A 13,871-nucleotide genomic window follows, 5' to 3' on the forward strand; every position below is an offset into this window, starting at 1 on the left:
TATCTACATTCTACATCTATCTGTATCATCTATACCTATCCATCTTTATCTCTAACTAACTTTAGAGATAAGGAGACATTTCTTACAGTTCTTTTTTATTTTATAAAGTATTTCAGAAAATTTAATTACATTTAATATTCTAACAGCAATCCTACCACCATTACACCTTGCCACCACCATATTTCGGATGTTTCCATCCAGAACCCCAACCCCTGCAACAAAGCAGAACTGAAATTATTTATTTTGTATTTTTTGTTATGAAAAACCACTGGAAATGCTCCAAAAAAGTTTCCTTAGAGGAAACAGTGTGAAGATTGTTGCATTTCACCAAAGGGGCCATTATGCCCTTCAATAAGAGACTACTAACATGTTGTTAGTAGTCGGCCACGCGACATCTTATTATGACATCTTATTATCTCATTCCTACTTTGGACAAACTGGCAGGCTACCAAATGTAGCCTGCCCACACGGCAGAGTCTGGCAAACTCCCCGTGGTGTGCCCAATGTGCCAAATACCAGTAACAATGATGGGTCTCATTCTCCTAAAGAGCCTTGAATATAATCTCAGGGCTAGGATGAAAGAGACGTTACTGGGGCCTGCTCGAGGCAATCGACGAATAACAGGATGATATGTGATATGTGATATGTGAACATGTTGTTAAAGGTTGAGCCTCATATATATATATATATATTATATATCTGTAAATATATATTTCCCTCTAAGATTGGTTGCCTCCTACTTTAAACCCCATCAAATGTGGTGTGGTACTCTTCGAATATGGGTGCTGTGAAGTGTGAATGCAACTGCGTGGTCCAGAAATATACTCACTTGTGGGAAAGGCTCGGTCCGACAATGTGGGGTGCTGCCATGAGCAGGGTGGTGCTTGAGTTCTTGTTTCTGGACATCCAAGATTAATAGTTCAAGGTTGAGGTTGTTGAGGACTGACCTTCAACTCACAGATGGCCAAATTATTATATCCATGTATGTTAAATGAAGCAGAATAAAAGAATATTAAACTTCTTATCATTATGGGCTGGAGCGATAGCACAATGGTAGGGCGTTCGCCTTACAAGCGGCCAACATGGCCGACCCGAGTTCGATTCCTCCGCCCCTCTCGGAGAGCCCGGCAAGCTACCGAGAGTATTTGATATGCCAAACACAGTAACAACAAAGTCTCCAATGGAGACGTTACTGGGCCCGCTCGAGCAAATTGACGATCAACAGGAGGGCCTTTCCTTTACCTTTAAACTTCTTATAATTCCATTTGTAAGAAGTCTTCATATAAAACCACATCTAATTGTAAATATCTTTTTTGAAAATCAGCCCACTTTCCAGTATCGCCACGTGCAAGGTGGAGGGGCAGATTTCATCATACAAATTGTAGAAGAACACAAATATTTAGTCTACCTTAACTATAAAATCCTAGTACATAAATAAGTGTAAGTTGTGTTACTACGATAGGCAATGATTTCTCTTTTTTAATTTTTATTAGTGAAACACCATGAGGTACAGTTGTAGACTTACAAATTCTTGTGCTTGGGTTTCAATTACACAATGATCAAATACCATCACTCCACCAGTGCCCATTTTCCACCACCATGGATCCCAGTACCCCTCCCATCCCCCATCCCCCCCCCATCCTACCCTGCCTCTGTGGCAGGGCATTCCCTTTGTTCTCTCTCTCCCTTTGGGTGTGGTTGTTTGCAAAAGAGGCATTGAGTGGCAATCATGTTCGGTCTATAGTCTACTTTCAGCAATGATTTCTTAGATATGGCAATCTTTAAAAAGCAAGTGACAAAAAATACTGATATGCTGACCTCATCAAAATTAATATATTTTGTTTCTTAATCAACAATGAAGAAAATGTCACAAAGAACTATACACTATTTCTAAATTATATATTTAAGAAGCATTTAATACCTATAATATGTACATAGAAAACCTATAACTCAATAAAATATAAGGCAATTATTTTGATTTTGCTTTTTTCAGGGGCGATATCCAAAGACTACTTGAGTATCATAGCTCAGTGGGTGTTCTCAGAAGTGTTTCGGGGACTATGAAGAGCCAAGGTCTCAATTCCAGACTCTACTGTCTAAGCTATCTCTTGTGGGTGCAGCAACACCTATTTTTTAAATGCCATAATACTTGAATATATATTTTTTTCTCAAAAGATTGTGTAAATCTCTATTAAGTTCTTAGAAAGGTAATGGATCACAATACAATGATAGTTGGAGGAATCTTTCAGGATGGGAGACGTGTGCTGAAAGTAGATAAAGGACTAAACGTGATAACCTCTCAGTATCTATATTGCAAACCATAATGCCCATAAGTAGAGAGACAGTATGGGGTATATGTTTGTCATTAAGTCAGGGCTGGGGTGAGGTGGGGGTGGCAGAAGGAATACTGGGGACATTGGTGGTGGAAAATGTACACTGGTGGAGATAATGATGTTCAATCAATGTATGACTGAAACTTAATCATGAAAGCTTTGTAACTGTATCTCACAGTGATTAAATAACAACAAAGATAAAGAAAAGTTATGAATAGCATGATTCATTAAGTAAATAAAGATCACAATGACAATGAAATACTACTTTATACACCTTGGTTTGTTAAAATTTATCTATTTTTGTTTTGCTTTGGTTTGGACCACAGTTACCTCTGCTCAGGATGTACATCTCTCTCTATTCTCAGGGATCACTTTTGGTGTCCTCTGGGACCATATAGGGTGCTGGGGGTTGAACCTGGGTCAGCTACATGCAAGGCAATCACCATGCCTGCTGCGCTACTACTTCAGATGGCTTACCAAAATTTTCTGAATGACATGTTTTATGTGAATATAATGAAAACTCACATATTGCTGGCAGAAAAAAAGAAATTAGTCTAACTACTGTGGAAAACTAAAAATCCTACAAAACATTGTGCTTTGAGTTACTGTAGAACACAGTATATACACACTAAGATGCATAACTACCAAAATTAAGTACAAAATTTTACAAAAGAGTTTACACAGGAATCTTCATAGTATGGCATATGTACTAAGCACAATGGAGAATAGGTAGAAATTCAAAATGGTAGAAACATCACCAATGTCCAACATCTTGAGAAAGTATAATCAAAATATGGTCTACCCTCGCAAGGTAACATTATGTAGACTTAAAAAGGAATGTTATATAAGATTTCTTAGCACAGTGGTAGGGCATTTGCCTTACAAGTGGCCAATATGGCTGACCCGAGTTCGATTCCTCCTCCCCTCTCAGAGAGCCAGGCAAGCTAACGAGAGTAGCTCAGCCTCGCCGCAATGCTTGGCAAGCTATCCGTGATGTATTCAATATGCCAAACACAGTAACAACAAGTCTCATGATGAAGGCGTTACTGGGCCCGCAAATCGATGAACAACGGGAGGACTGTGACTGTGACTGTATAATCTACAGGAGGTTAGGGAAGTCTCCAATGGGTCTCCGTCTCGCCTCCCAGGTTGGGTGGTCTCAGGCTATACCCACAGCTGGGGCAGTCCATGTCATGGACAGAAGGAGGAGGAAACAGGGCCAAGCCAGTTAATAATCAGTTGCCATTTATTGCATTCTTCCCACGTGCCTGTTCCAGTCTCTCAAACACCCCATCCTAGTCTCACACTGCCCCTCATTTGTGTCTCCTCCTATCTCTCCAGCTCATCTCCCCATGCTCCATCTTGCAGTCTGGGCTTGCTCTCTCTCACGTGCCTGCCCCTGTATTCTTCTTTTACATTCTCTCCTTCTGCCCCCCTTGCTAGTCTCTCCGCGCTCCATCTTGCTGCCCTGCTCTCTCTTTCATCTCTCTCCAACTCTGCAGCATTGGGATTAGAGCTACACATAGTCTGGTAACAAAATCAACATAAGAAAATGCTTCCTTTTCTCGTGGGCAAATTACCACTTATGGTGTTTTTCTTCTTTCCTTCAGAAGAAGTCCAATAACTTAATGTACATCTTAATTAACATCATAATTCTACTTCTTAACATTAGTTATTTTGCGTGGACACAGTAAGAGATAGATTGATCTTGTAGGGTGGCTCTCCTGGGAACATATTGCCACAGACTTAGACTACAGTTCTCAGTCTGGATTAATCTTTCCTAACCCTAGCAGGGTCCAAATATAGTTATTGCTTTTTAGATCATGACAGCATTTGTCCATGATCATGCTCTTAACTTATAGTTCAGCATTATGGCACTTTGGACAGGTCTATTTCAATGCCAGGGTAGCACATAGCTCACCACTTGCCCTTGGTCCAATCAGTCCCTCATCAGGGTCCTGCTTTTTAAAGTAAGGGCAACTGAGGTGTAAGTAGAGAGCACAGATGTCCAGGATGTAAATATTCAGTGTCAATTTACTCCCAAGTTATGGAAGCATAGTATTAACTGTCTTCTTGTGTCCATACAAAAAGGACATTGCTCTGACTTAACTATGCAAAGGAATTAAGGAGAAGACAAAAAATATTTATAAGTCAACAGAGCACAAAAGAAGAAGTTACAAATAAACACAGAATAATAGGAGCACTGTTATGGGAGTAACCCAATAAACCTAAACTCCCTGTGGCAAGGCAGAAAGGACAAATCAATGTTATCCTATAATTTATTAACTTGATAAAATTTTGTAAAGAAATAATCCATACACAAAAGACCTGATACTTGGGTTTTCCTTCTATAAAATATTTATAACAAGAAACTTGGTAAAATTTGAAAACTGGCTAATGATGCTCACAACAAATTGTGAGACTTCTTGTTACTGTGTTTGGCATATCAAATACATCACAGGTAGCTTGCCAGGCTTTGCCGGGCGGGCGAGATACTCTTGGTAGCTTGCCGGACTCTCTGAGAGGGCCAGAGAAATCGAACCTGAGTCAGCCATGTTGGATGCATGCAAGGCAAACGCTTTACCTGCTGTGCTATAGCTCCAGCACATTGTATTTGTATTTCATTGTATTTCAATGATTGCCTTGAAGTGTCACAATGTTACTGGGCCAGTTAGAGCACATCTATGAACAACGGGAGGACCGTGACAGTGACAGTGACAGACCTTGAAATACAAGGTAATCATTCAATAATACCTGTTATCTTAAAACTTAACATAATATATTGAGTATGTATATTTTATGCAAGAGTTAACTATCACTAACATTAAATTGAATTTAATGATGTGTCGAATCAAAGACATACTTTGATTGAAAACAGTATATTTTCTTATGTTCCAAGAAACTGAAAAATTGTCTTGTTCTGGGCAGTTTAGACACTATTACGGGATTCTTTTTGCTTCTTGAAGGTCAGGAATAATATTATTAACAACCGACTCAAAAAACTTGATAGAAGTTCAGAGAACTAGTAATGGGTACGATGCTGATCTTCCAATGGAGCCAACCTTGGCTCAATCACCAGAAACAGATCCGGTCCAAAGGTAATATCTCAAGACAATCCTGAGCACGAAGTCAAGGGTAGGCCCCGAGCACTGTTATGTGTGGCCAAATATAAAAAGACTTTTGTTGATTCGTCAGTACTTACAAAATGTTGTGCATTCATTTCATCTGGGCATTCAAAACTTTCAAAAGATTATCTGGATTTAAAAATTAAGCTTACCTCCCTTTATTCCAATAGCGTAGTGCCAAACACTTAAACTTTCACTGAAAAATGTTTTAAGTGAAATCAAATAGTGGTAGTGCTCTGTCTCAAATTTTATCTGATATTACCTTTGTGTCTAAGAACATCTACTAGGATTGATACTAAAATGAGAAACGGCTAATGTTCGGTAAGGTCTGATAGTATTATTTCTAGGAGGATTGTCAATTCAACTTCCAGCACTCTGTACTCATTCTCATAATGGATTATGACGTGGATCTTTGTTTTTAAAATTGTAGCACAATATTCCCCATTATATTTCCTCAAACATATGCCATTTTAAGCAATCCATTGTGTCAGGTGCTGTCTCCATGCCTTCCAGTATCAGAAAAGCATTATGCTTGGAAGCAAAGAGTAAGTAGATGTTTCCTCTGGGCATAACTGAATAATCATTTACTTCAGTAAAAGACAATATATACTGATAAGGTAAGTATAAGACTAGAACAGGTCTACTGAGAGCCAAGCTCTTGTTTGAGTGAAACTTAAAATTTGAAATGAATATGTCAACACAGAAATAGAATCAGGACAAAACCACAACTGGTTGACTTACGTGTAGCATGTGAAACTCTGAGTTTTATCCCAGAAACTCTTTGGGCTCCTGAGCAACTCAAGCTCACCAGCACTGTAAAACAGAGCAACACACAAAAAAACCTGAGTTGCTAGGTCTTTGGAAGTGTTCTGAGGACACCAGCACTGTTGAGGTATTAAACATTTTTAAATAAATATATATATTAAAAACTGCAATTAGAATGCTGGAACATTCTGATAAAATTTTGACTACTGTTGATATCTCTCTCTTGTTTTTAGTTTGGGGTGGTCAGGAGCTATTGACCACACTGAAAGGTGGTCAGGCGCTATTCTTTGCTCTGTGCAGGAGTGACCACTGGTGTTTCTTGGGCATTCATATGCAGTGCTAGGGAACAGGCCATGTTGGATATTTTTAAATGACTAAAATACAAAATAATGTGGATTATTTTTGCTATATTTAAACATTATTCTTATCTTTATAAGTTAAAAATAGGCTACATTTTAAATAGCAAATTTAAATTTATTTTACTCCTTATACATATTATAATTGATAGATCTATGGCTCAAATAATTAAGCCTGGAATCGCCAAAGTGAAATATTAAAAAATATATTTTTTCTCTTTTTGGTTCCAACTTTAATCAAATTTCAATTAGAAAATCTTTAGTAAAACCAAAGTTGGCTGACTATAAAAAAGGCACCTTTTATGTTTGGTCATTAAAGTTTGGGTGTCATGACTTCAGCGCTGTGGACTCTGGTTCAGAGCCAGTAATTTAACACATCCCAAAAGCCTCCAGGATGTTGTACAATTTGCATAACACCAGTTAGAACAGTGGCTCTCAATTTTTGAAGGTGCGTTTGTGTCAACAATGCAGCTAATTATCACATAGATTACAAGACAATATTCAGTCAAGAATTTCTGCTTTAGAAATAATGCAGCAGGTCGGGCCCTTGTCTTGCACATGGCACTGGGGTTTGATCCTGACACTCCAGATGATTCCCTGAGTCGGACAGGAGTAAGATGCGAGCACTGCTGGGGGTGGTCCAAAAATCAATGGCAGTAATAAATACTAATTTAATTGATCTGTGGACGGCTGAAAATTGCATATATTAAATAATTGAATATAGATAAGGGTTCTCTGTATCAATGAACACTGCATGAAACTAAAACCCAAAACAGAAAAGCAAGAAGACAGATAGATATATTTGTGTGTATATGTACATATACACACACACATATATATATATACACACACACATACATATAGATGTTCATGTACATATAGAGACTATAAAACCCAGCTCCTGGAAGCGCATGGCCACATTTGCGGCCGCGCGACATCTTATCATCTCATTCCTACTTTGGACAAACTGGCAGGCTACCAAATGTAACCTGCCCACACGGCAGAGTCTGGCAAACTCCCCATGGTGTACCCAATATGCCGAATACCAGTAACAATGATGTGTCTTATTCTCCTAACCCTGAAAGAGCCTTGAATATGGCACTTTTAAAAAAAATCTCAGGGCTAGGACGAAGGAGACGTTACTGGGGCCTGCTCGAGGCAATCGACGAACAACAGGATGGTCGTGATCTTGATCGTACATCTATATCTATATATGTATTTGCTTCTCCATTGGGATTTGAATTGAATTGGTCTGAGAAAGTCCAAGTATCAGTTTTCCTTATCGATCCTCTAGATTTGAGAATGAGTATTCTGCCTAAATCAAAAGATCTCGTCTTGATAGAAAATTTGCTTCACCTCACAAGATTTTCAAAATCCTGCTCTCAAGGTCACACCTCAGATAAATAAAATTAGACTCTTCCTTGGTGGGAATTAGCAGTATAGCAGTAATTTAAAAAAATGACTATCTATCTGTTTTCCACATATATCGAAGATGCAGAACATACTAAAGTAGATAGAGGGTGAATATGTGTGTGTAAACATACACACATATCTATATATATTATAAATTAATGGACTGCAAAGAGAATCACTATTCGTGGTCATATTGGAAAAAAAATTCGCCCCAAAGGAAATGTTTCAAAATGATATTAAGGAAGTTTGGATGAATGTATGTAACCTCTAGGTTCATTTGGCAACTCACCCCAAGCCATTTAATTCAATATTTTAGGTATTCCTAAAGCTGTAAAAATTTAACATTTTATCCGAAGACTGAGGTGGAGGGTCTCCAAAGCAGTGGTGAGGAGTTTCTAGGCTCCCACCAAGAATTGAGGTTTCAGTGCCAGGGCGCAAGCTTGCGGTGCTGCTCAGGCCTTGAGGATCTAGGGTGTTCCTGACCCCTCGGCAGTGCTTATGAAGCTCCAGGGATGCACTCCTTAAATTTTAGGGACCTTGCGGTGCAGAATATTGAACGTGGATGGAGCACATGCTAAACATGTGCCTGGATAGCTATACTATCTCCAGCCACCCCCAGCAACTTTTTAAAATTAATATTGTTATTATAGGATAGATGCCTGTATTTCTCACCTGTGGATGGCAGAGAGTTTTTTTTCCACGTGTTCATTTATGCCTGTTTAAATATATAAGTTAACATGCAATAAAACACACAGGGGCTGGGACAATAGTACAATGGTAAGGGCGTTTGCCTTGAACATGACTGACCCAGACTCCATTTCCAGCATTCCATATAGTCCTCTGAGCACCAACAAGAGTAATTCCTGAGTATAAAGCCAGGAGTAATCCCTTTGCATTGCCAGGTGTGATCTAAAAGGCAAAAAAATAATAATAATAAGGAAACTGGCTACCTGAATACATATAACTTCTGCCCTTTTTCTCTGAATTTGGCATATCTCTCCTGAGCGAAGCAGTCCTTGAATTTAGCCACCAGAGGGGATGTATAATGAAAACAATTTCTTTGGGTTCTGGAGAACACAATGGAAAAGGCTGTGAGGAACTTTTAAAAACGTTTTCTGTGTATGTTCAGGAAAAGCAAATCAATAATGATATTTTGGGGGCAGAGTGATAGGATGGCAGGCAAGGTGCTTGCTTTGCGCAATGATGACCTGTGTTCAATCACTGATGATATCATTTCTCAAACCTGGCCGTGAGAGATCTCTGAGTGCAGAGACAGAAGTAAGCCCGGAGAACTGCACACGTTTCCCAAAACCCTCTCACAATCCCCAAAACTCTGATATAAAGCAAGTTTCCTAGAGTTAAGAATCGGTATGTGCATTAACTGCAAAAATGCAAGAGGAAAATTTTGGCCATTAAAAAATATTGACCAACAGCATGGTTACAATGGTTAAACATGCTTAGCTTAACAAAATTCGCAACTGCAAACCTAAGAAGCTTACTGATAATGTTGATAATTCTCCCAAAATGTACTAGAACCATAAAGAATTTCTATCACCTGATAAAATGATTTTGAAATTTATGTGGAAATACAAATGTTCAAGATTAGCCAATGCAATCTTGAAAAAAGTCAAAACTATAAAAAAACAAATAAAGGTCAAGACTATTTCATATAAAGTTCGCTTATATTATTGCTATTAACCAGCATAAAACCAATGCAATATATTCATGATTTATTATAAAGAGAGATCATAAAGATCCTTTTGAACTATTTTACAGTGATTTGAAAAGTCACTAGCTTTGATTGAGGTCAAAGAATAAGAGAAAGCTCCCTGTGTGCAAGATTTAGGAAAACTTCACTTTAGATGATATAGATTATGATCCACCAAATATCATAGCGTTTAAAATGCTAGTACACAGAGAGGTGCTGTTTATTACTCTGATCAGGACTATGCAGATGAATTGCAATGCAGGTCCTTAGAATTTGGGGCAATGCTCTAAAATCCTCCCTGGAAAAGTACTCTAATTTTGAACCATAGCTATTGCCCTGTTACTTGTCTTTAGTAAAAACTGAATGCTTAGCAATGAGATACTGGGTTACCCTGGAAATTGAGCAGCTCTTCATAAGCCGATTTTTACCTGACTTAGGTTGTGATGAAGGATTGGAAGTTCGTTGTCAATAAAAATTAGGGAAATTGACCTATACAAATGAGATGGGATGAAGGTATTTGTGTACCATGTAAATGACTCGTAAAGAAGTGAGATTAACAGAGAGAAGTTGAAGCTTTCAGTGAGTAGAATGATTCATTTTGTGCATGGCAAGCAATGTGTTTCTGCAATCATCCCTGTGATGATGCAGTGGATTCAAAACAAACTGACTATGGTATTGAGGTTAGAGATTTTATTTGCACTTGGTGACTTAAACTTTGACTCAACCCTGCTGAGTTATCATTAGGCTGCAGCAGAGACCCTTACTGAGTTTTGGCATGACATCATTTGCTGGGGTTATCCATCATGCGTATGGTCTAATCATGGTTGATTACATTTGACTTGTTCCATTAAGAATAAACGTTTCGTTGTTCTTGGAATAACACTTATTTCAGACATGAATCCTTATTTCCTGCATGCAATGTTTATTCAAAATTTTAAGGCTTATCCACTGCCATAGTGGTCTACATGATTCTTATCATTAATCTCAGAGGGACACTGGGAACTGTGCTATCGCTCCAGTCCCATAAGTATGCTATCAGCTCTGAATTAAACCTCTTATGAAACATACACGGGCTGGAGCGATAGCACAGCGGTAGGGCGTTTGCCTTGCACGCAGCCAACATGGCCGACACGAGTTGGATTCCTCCGTCCCTCTCGGAGAGCCCGGCAAGCTACCGAGAGTACCTCACCCGCACAGCAGAGCCTGGCAAGCTACCCGTGAATTATTTGATATGCCAAACACAGTAACAACAAGTCTCATGATGAAGACGTTACTGGGCCTGCTCGAGCAAATCGATGAAAGGGAGAACCGAGATGTGATGGTGTTTCATTAAAGAATTTAAAAAATTCTCAATAGTAAATTGAATACAACAGTGGGACTATATTCACAAAGTCAACTGTTCTTATCATGCCCCCCAAATTCTGAAGCAACTCATTTGACAAGATTCTAGAAAGACCTTTTGAAGTCTAATTTATGGTGTTAGCTGGATAGTATGACTGGCAAAATGTTCTCCAGAGTTCTGTACATACTTTTAATAAACATTCAATGTAGAAGAGGTGGCATTATGTTTTTCCTATAGCGAAGAGTCACAGACCCTTTTATAAAGGAGTGTAAGTGGGAAAGTTATTCTTTATTACCTACTTTGTGAATTTTTTGCTTCCTGTTCCTGTAACTTTATGTAATGTTGATCTAAATGGCTTTGTTCTAGTGGGAGGGATGCTTCCACACAGAGTCACAACAATAATTCCAGTGATCTGGGACTTAAAACTTCCACCTGAACACTGTTTAACTCATGCCTTTGAGTCAGCAGGAAGGGCTTTTCTGTGCTGGCTTTTGTGATTACCCATCTGCCACAAGAAAATTGCTCTGCTACTTCAAAATATAGATAAAAAATAACATGTCTTGAAATAGGAAGTTTCCAACTGCATCATTTAGCCTTAACAGTACTGGGATTAACATCAATTAATAGTCACGGTCCTCCCGTTGTTCATTGATTTGCTCGAGCGGGCCCAGTAACGTCTCCATCATGAGACTTGTTGTTACTGTGTTTGGCATATTGAATACATCACGGGTAGCTTGCCAGGCTCTGCCGTGCGGATGAGATACTCTTGGTAGCTTGCCGGGCTTTCCGAGAGGGGCGGAGAAATCCAACTCGGTTTGGACATGTTGGCTGCTTGTAAGGCAAATGCCCTACCGCTGTGCTATCACTCCAGCCAACATCAATTAATAATGTTATTTTATTTAGATAGATGACTAATGATAAAGACCCTTCACTGACGAAGATTTGAATAACTCAAACAGATAAGGACATACAACCCTGCAAGACAGTTTCTAATGATGAAGCGAATATAGAAAGGGATGTGGATAAACATAATTATAAATAGGAGCTATAGATACATGAACCAGTTAGAGAAATGCATGTTGGTTGTTGTATTTCTTTCTTACATTTTTAGTTACGGATGTGTCTTTGCAAATCTTTTTCTATATCAACCTATAGTTCAAACTAAATATATATTTAACTTCTTTCTCTATCTATTACTCCTTTGTAATGCAAAATTATATTGCTGACATTGTAATATTGTGTGAATTTTGTATTATAGTATTTAAGTGATGTGTCTAGAAAAATAGCATTTAAATATTTTCTAGAAAGTAAAATACATTTACCCTTTGCATCATAGTTATATAGAAATCATGAAGGGTTGGGATACAAAAAGGTGGGGTTGAACATTATCATAACAATAAATAGATGTAAAACCATTCCTTTAGTAGATTAACTCAAGGACTAAATCCCATCTGAGGGTTCCGCACTCCAGATTGCTAGGAGATTCATTCAAGGTTAGGATTCCATCCAGGATGTATTCCTTTCTCCTTTTCTCAGCTAGTAATCCATTTAAACAATCATAGTGAATTTACTTCTTAAAATATTTCTAGTCATTTTGTATGAACATAGTAAGAGATATATTAAGCTTAAAGGTGGGTTCTTCCTGGGGACATCTTACTCTATATTCCAGACCAAATCCTCAGGTCAGTTTAGTCTTTCCTAGCCCCAGCAGGGTCCTTATTCAGTTACTTCTTTTTGGGTCATGACCGAGTTTGCACCATGACCGTTCTTAATTTATACTTATGCTGCTTAGATTGTCTCCTTTCGATGCCAGGTTAGCTTAAAGCATTCCCTGGGTCCATCCTTTCCCTTCTTCGGGACCCTGCTCTTGGAGTTCTAGGAACTAAGGGCAACTAAGGTTTTAGTCAAGTACATATGGATGCCCAGGAATAAATATTATTTGGGAGTCAATTAACTCCCATGTTACAAAGCTTAGCATGAACCGTCTTCCTATGTCTATACAAAAGGGCATTGCTAAACCATGCAAGTGACATAAAGGAAAGAGAAAAACAATATAGGATTATTAGTGTTTGGGTGTGCCTCATGGGCACTGTTGTTGGAGTAACTCAATAAACCTAAGCTCCCTGGGGGAGGAGCAAGTACAATCCAATGTTATCTAACAGCTGACGTTATAATAATGTATGAATTTTGTGTTATAGATTTAAGTGATTAGTCTAGAAAAATAACATTCAAATATTTTATATTTTCTAGAAAATGTATGCCTCTCAGAGACGCCAGCAAAGCCTGGTAAGACATATTCGATATGCCAAATACAGTAAGGACAATAGGTCTCATTCCCTTGACCCTGAAAGAGCCTCCAGTCATTGGGAAAATATGAGTAAGAAAAGGCTGATAAAATCTTAGGACTAGGAGGAATAAAGACGTTACTGTCACCCGCTCGAGTAATTCACTGATCAATGGGATGACAGTGTTACAGTGATCCAGAAAAAGTAAAGTGCATTTTCACTTATATTCAGAAAAATTGTTAAATTAGTCATGATATAGTTGTTATATTTATTTAGGATATTAGGTATGGTTTATGGATATTAAATAAGCATTCACTTTGAAGATTTAATATGGTGTTAAGTATGTTTAATATCTATTTTGGAGATATTGTAGGAATACATGCATAGAGGTCAAGTGGAGAAGGAGTGAACTTTTGGAAAGCTAATTTATGTGTCAAATATACCAGATCTAAGTTTACCCATATAATTGGTTAAACATTATTTTAGATGTACCTCTGAGTTTTTAGATGACTTAATCTCAATGTAGATATAGTATAATAGATTG

The sequence above is a fragment of the Sorex fumeus genome, unplaced genomic scaffold (genome assembly GCF_029834395.1).
Source record: "Sorex fumeus unplaced genomic scaffold, SorFum_2.1 ptg000075l, whole genome shotgun sequence".
NCBI classification, from domain to species: Eukaryota; Metazoa; Chordata; class Mammalia; order Eulipotyphla; family Soricidae; genus Sorex; species Sorex fumeus.